The sequence below is a fragment of the Hyperoodon ampullatus genome (assembly GCF_949752795.1).
Source record: "Hyperoodon ampullatus genome assembly, chromosome: 5".
In the NCBI taxonomy this organism is placed as follows: Eukaryota; Metazoa; Chordata; class Mammalia; order Artiodactyla; family Ziphiidae; genus Hyperoodon; species Hyperoodon ampullatus.
Genome location: NC_136918.1, coordinates 100570809 through 100576850, shown reverse-complemented (window position 1 = coordinate 100576850; position 6042 = coordinate 100570809). Strand labels below are relative to the sequence as shown.

Genomic DNA, 6042 nt, shown 5'->3' with positions numbered 1-6042 from the left:
GATATACAGACTGCCAACAAACACATGAAAGAATGCTCAACATCATTAATCATTAGAGAAATGCAAATCAAAACTACAATGAGATATCATCTCACACCAGTCAGAATGGCCATCATCAAAAAATCTAGAAACAATAAAAGCTGGAGAGGGTGTGGAGAAAAGGGAACACTCTTGCACTGCTGGTGGGAATGTGAATTGGTACAGCCACTATGGAAAATAGTTTGGAGGTTCCTTAAAAAACTACAGATAGAACTACCATATGACCCAGCAACCCCACTACTGGGCATATACCCTGAGAAAACCATAATTCAAAAAGAGTCATGTACCAAAATGTTCATTGCAGCTCTATTCACAATAGCCCGGAAATGGACACAACCTAAGTGTCCATCATCGGATGAATGGATAAAGAAGATGTGGCACCTATATAGAATGGAATATTACTCAGCCATAAAAAGGAGTGAAATTGGGCTATTTGTAATGAGGTGGATAGACCTAGAGTCTGTCATACAGAGTGAAGTAAGTCAGAAAGAGAAAGACAAATACCGTATGCTAACACATATATATGGAATTTAAGGGAAAAAAAGTCATGAAGAACCTAGTGGTAAGACAGGAATAAAGACACAGACCTACTGGAGAATGGACTTGAGGATATGGGGAGGAGGAAGGGTAATCTGTGACAAAGCGAGCGAGAGGTATGGACATATATACACTACCAAATGTAAAATAGATAGCTAGTGGGAAGCAGCCACATAGCACAGGGAGATCAGCTCAGTGCTTTGTGACCGCCTGGATGGGTGGGATAGGGAGGGTGGGAGGGAGGGAGCGAGATGCAAGAGGGAAGAGATATGGGAACAAATGTATATGTATAGCTGACACATTTTGTTATAAAGCAGAATCTAACACACCATTGTAAAGCAATTATACTCCAATAAAGATGCAAAAAAAAAAAAGAAAAGCATTGAAACTATATGGAGAAACTATAAAAATGACTACTATACTTGGATACCACCTTAAACAATTTCCAAATGCCTTTTGACTATTTCAAAGAATAATGCCTGCTCTCAATAGTCTATTACTGAATATTTAAATGGAAAATATCATTGAGAATTAAAGACTGTTAATAGATATTTTCATAGAAAAATTTACAGATTTTTGTTCCTATTTTTAATTAGAGTTTCCAGTGTCAAATACTTCTTGTTAAAAGTAACAATAACATTTTATTTTTTCTATTTCTATTAATATACTAGTGACCAACCTTCTATATATCTTTCCAGGCATACATATGCATACAGACAGACACACAGGCATAAACATAGACATACACGCATACATATATAACAAAATAATATACTAAAGGGTGTATGATATGTTTTTAGCATAATTTTTGTGTGTGTGTAGGACCAAAATATCTCTTCTCTGCTTTCACTATTCCTGCCACTATATCTACTTCTGCACCAAAAAACCAGTGTTAGCAACTTGGTATATTATTCCACATTTATCCACATTCATATCATCATGTTTATTTATATTTATAAACAAAAAATTTTGAAAATTATAAAAATGGGACCATAAAATTTAAACTTCTTTATATTTTGATTCCCTCACTTAATCATACATTGAGAAAATCCTCCCACAGTTAACTGATACAATTCAAATACATTTCTTTTATGTCTGAATAATAATCCACAGTAAGACTGTACCATAATTTATTCAACCATTCTACATTTTGTTCTTTCTGTTTCCAGGCTTTGCCCTCATGAATAATGCCTTATTAAATATCCTTGTACTTTATTCTTGTATATGAGTGATATTATTTATAGAATATACATCCAGGAGTAAGCCTGGTTGATCAAAGTTTATATACATTTCTAATTTGACAGATAATGTCAGATTCAAAAGGCTGCTACAATTTATATTTTCACCAGTTACATTAGAAGTGCTTTCTTTTTCACTTTCCTGTCATCAACTGATATCATTTCTCATTTTGCTTTTTTGTTTATCTGACAAGTGAAAATATGCATCAATTTAAAAAATGTTCCTAATTATTAAGGAGGATGAATATTGTTTAATATATTTATTGGTCACATTGACTTGCTCTTCCATAAACATGTCTGTTCATATTTTCTGCCCTTTTGTTTCACTGGGGCATTTAATTTGTTCTCATCTAGTTTGTAAGAGGTTGTGTGTGTATTATAATTACTAACCCTATATATGCAGAATGTCACAGATTCTTTCCCAACATATTTTTGTTCTTTCTCTTTGCTTACAGATTTGTCTCTGCAATGTCTCTGTTGTGTGGTTATGCCTATATTAAATTATTAGTCTATTTCTCTCCCACATGGAGTGGTTTTGCATTTGCATCTCTTCCTCATGCAATAGTCTTCCGCATGGTTTTAGTACTGCCTCACATATTTGCACTTATTTCAGTTTTTTTCCAACTTTAGAGTCAATTACCTAAACACAGAATTTGTAAACAGACTTATTATAGGATGAAAGTTAACCTTTAAAAACTAATTAAATGGGAAACAACAGTAAGATATAATTTAATTTGCAAATAAAATGCCATGACTTTGTGTAAACTTTAGTGACTGTCCTTGTCACACATTTTCTCAGTACAGTGATCAAGTGTGAGTATGTCAGAAGGAAACAAGACTCTGGTGACTGAGTTTGTTCTTACAGGACTCACAGAGTGACCATGGCTGCAGGTCCTCCTCTTCATTGTGTTCTTGGTCATCTACCTCACCACCATGCTGGGCAACCTTGGGCTGATGGCTCTTATTTGGAAGGATGCCCACCTTCACACACCCATTTACTTGTTCCTTGGTGGTTTAGCCTTTGCAGATGCTTGCACTTCAACCTCTGTAACACCTAGGATGCTGGTCAATTTCTTAGACAAGACTGCCATGATATCCCTATCTGAGTGTATCACCTAATTTTATTTTTTTGCTTCCAGTGTAACTACAGAATGTTTCCTCCTGGTAGCGATGGCCTGTGACTGCTATGTAGCCATATGTAAACCCTTGCTTTATCCAGTGGTGATGTCCAACAGACTCTGCACTCATTTAAAAAGTATTTCATATGCAATTGGTTTTCTGCATCCCCTGATTCATGTGAGTTTATTATTAAGATTAACTTTCTGTGGGTCTAAGGTAATACATTATTTCTATTGTGAAATGTTACAATTGTTCAAAATTTCATGCAATGACCCACCTGTTAAGGCACTAATGATAACTATTTTTGCAGCTTTTATACAAATATCCACTTTAATGACCATGATAATCTCTTACACTTGTGTGCTCTTTGACGTTCTGAAAAAAAAAAGTCTGAAAAGGGCAGAAGCAAAGCCTTCTCCATGTGCAGTGCCCATCTGCTCTCTGTCTCATTGTACTATGGCACGCTCATCTTCAGGTATGTGGAGAATCTCCCAGAGAGGCAGGTGATGACGGTAGCTCACCCTGGGGATATAGAGCATTCTTGGGAGCTCCTTCTACCATGTGGACAATGGTGCTGGTGGGCGCCATTGCAGAATCCTCCCACTAGTTCATTAGTACCAAGACCTGGACCCAACCAACTGTCTATAGGTGCCAGTGGTGGGATGCCTCAGGCCAACCAACTTACTGGGTGAGGACAAGACCCACCCATCAGCTGACAGGCTTCCTGTGTCCATAACCCCTCTAGACACATCTCTAGACACAGCCCTGTCCACAAGAGGGCCGAGACCCAGCTCCACCTATCGGGGGCAGGCACAAGCCTGGTCCTCCAGGAAACCTGCACCAGCCTCTAGACCAGCCTCACCCACCAGGAGGCAAACACCCAATGCAAAAAAACCACAATCCCGCAACATTTTGACCCAGCCCACCCGCAGCAGGCCAGACCATACTATGGGACCAGCCGGTCCCTGTCCCTGCCCTATAGCAGGCCAACACAAGCTTCAAGACACCTTGGACCTTATACCCAACTGTGTCAGGAACTGTTCCTCCCTCCAACCCCAACTGATCTGACACCAGCTCTGGGATCTCTGGGCCCTGCAGCAAGACTCTGGTACCCAAGTCTGCCTGCCAGTAGTCCAGCATTAACCCCAGGACCTGGGTTCACCCAGCAATGGGGAACAATAGCCTTCAGTCTTCTGAATCCTGACTCTGCCCACCAGTGAGCTAGCACTAGTCCCAGAGCCCCCTGGGGTTCTGCAGTCAGCTGCCTCGTGATCAGGCCCTGCTAACCAGCAGCTATCAGAGTCCACACAAGGCAGGGCCTGGCAATCAACCAGGTTAGAGGCCAACCAAGGCTATCAGACCGCTCACATAGTTAGCCTGCCACAACAGAAGGACCCATGCAGCCATCTTAGGGGGAACTCCTAGAGCATATAGCTTGGATGATGAGAGGGGAGTCTACTCCTGGGATGCATAATACATCTTCTACCGTAGGCGACTTCTCCAAAGTCAAGAAATGTAACTAACTACCCACACACATAAAAATATAAATAGCATTGTCTAAATACTTAGACAAAATGAGGTGGCAGAGGAACATGTTCCAGACAAAGGAACAAAATAAAACCCCAGAAGAGCTAAGTGAAGTGGAGATAGACAATCTACCCAAGAAAGAGTTCAGGGTAATGATTGTAAAGATGATGAAAGTACTTGGGAGAAGAATGGATACACAGAGTGAGAAGTTAGAAGTTTTTAACAAAGAAATGGAAAATATAAAGAACAACCAAAGAGAGATGAAGAATACAATAACTAAAACGACAAATACACTAGAAGGAATCAATTATAGAGAAAATGATACAGAGAAACGGATCAGTGAGCTGGAAGACAGAGTAGTGGAAATCAGTGACGCTGAACAGGAATAAAAAATAATGAAGAGAAACAAGGCAGTTTAAGAGACCTCTGGGACAACACTAAGCACAGAAATATTCATCTTACGGTGGTCCCAGAAGGTGAAGAGCAAGAGAACGGGACTCAGAACATATTTGAAAACATAATAGCTGAAAACTTCTCTAACCCAGGAAAGGAAACAGTCACCCAAGTTCCGGAAGCGCAGAGTCCCAAACAGTATGAACCCAAAGAGAAACACTCCAAGACACACTGTAATTAAAATTACAAAAATTAAAGATAAACAGAGAATATTAAAAGCAGCAATAAAAGCAGCAACAAGTAACATAACATACAAAGGAACATCCATAAGGCAATCAGCTGATTTTTTAGCAGAAACTCTGCAGGCTAGAAGGGCCTGCAATATTTTTCAAGTGGTGAAAGGGAAAACCTAGAACCAAGAATACTCTACCCAGTAAGGCTCTCATGCAGATTTGATGGAGAGGTCAAAAGTTTTACAGACAAGCAAAAGGTAAATGAATTCAGCACCACTAAACTAGCTTTACAACAAATGTTAAAGAAACTTCTCTAGGTGAAAAAGAAAAGGCCACAACTAGAAACAAGAAAATTACCAAATGAAAAGCTCACCAGTAAAGGCAAACGTACAGTAAAGGTAGGAAATCATCCACATACAAAGGTAGTAGGGAGGTTAAAAGATAAAAATAGTAAAATTATCTATATTCACAATAAACAGTTAAGGGATACACAAAACAATTAGATATAAAATATGATATCAAAAATAGTAATCAGGACTTCCGGGGAAGATGGCGGAAGAGTAATACGCGGAGATCACCTTCCTCCCCACAGATACACCAGAAATACAGCTTACACGTGGAACAACTCCTACAGAACACATACTGAACGCTGGCAGAAGAGCTCAGACCTCCCAAAAGGCAAGAAACTCCCCACGTACCTGGGTAGGGCAAAGCGGAGAGATTCCCGCACAGAGGATCGGTGCCGACCGGCACTCACCGGCCCGAGAGGCTTGTCTGCTCGCCCGCCGGGGCGGGCGGCGCTGGAAGCTGAGGCTCGGGCTTCGGTCAGAGCGCAGGGAGAGGACTGGGGCTGGCGGCGAGAACTCAGCCTGAAGGGGGCTAATGCGCCACAGCTAGCCGGGAGGCAGTCCGGGAAAACTCTGGAGCTGCCGAAGAGGCAAGAGACTTTTTCTTGC

At 40.5% G+C, this 6042-nt stretch overlaps 1 pseudogene across 1 annotated transcript; it reads left to right on the top strand.

Annotated features, from left to right (window-relative positions):
- The first annotated feature begins 2633 nt into the window (after nt 1-2633).
- On the top strand, nt 2634-3625 carry LOC307053802 (olfactory receptor 5AC2-like; annotated as a pseudogene). Its single transcript has one exon. The product of its transcript is annotated as an olfactory receptor 5AC2-like (transcript).
- Nucleotides 3626-6042: the final 2417 nt, after the last annotated feature.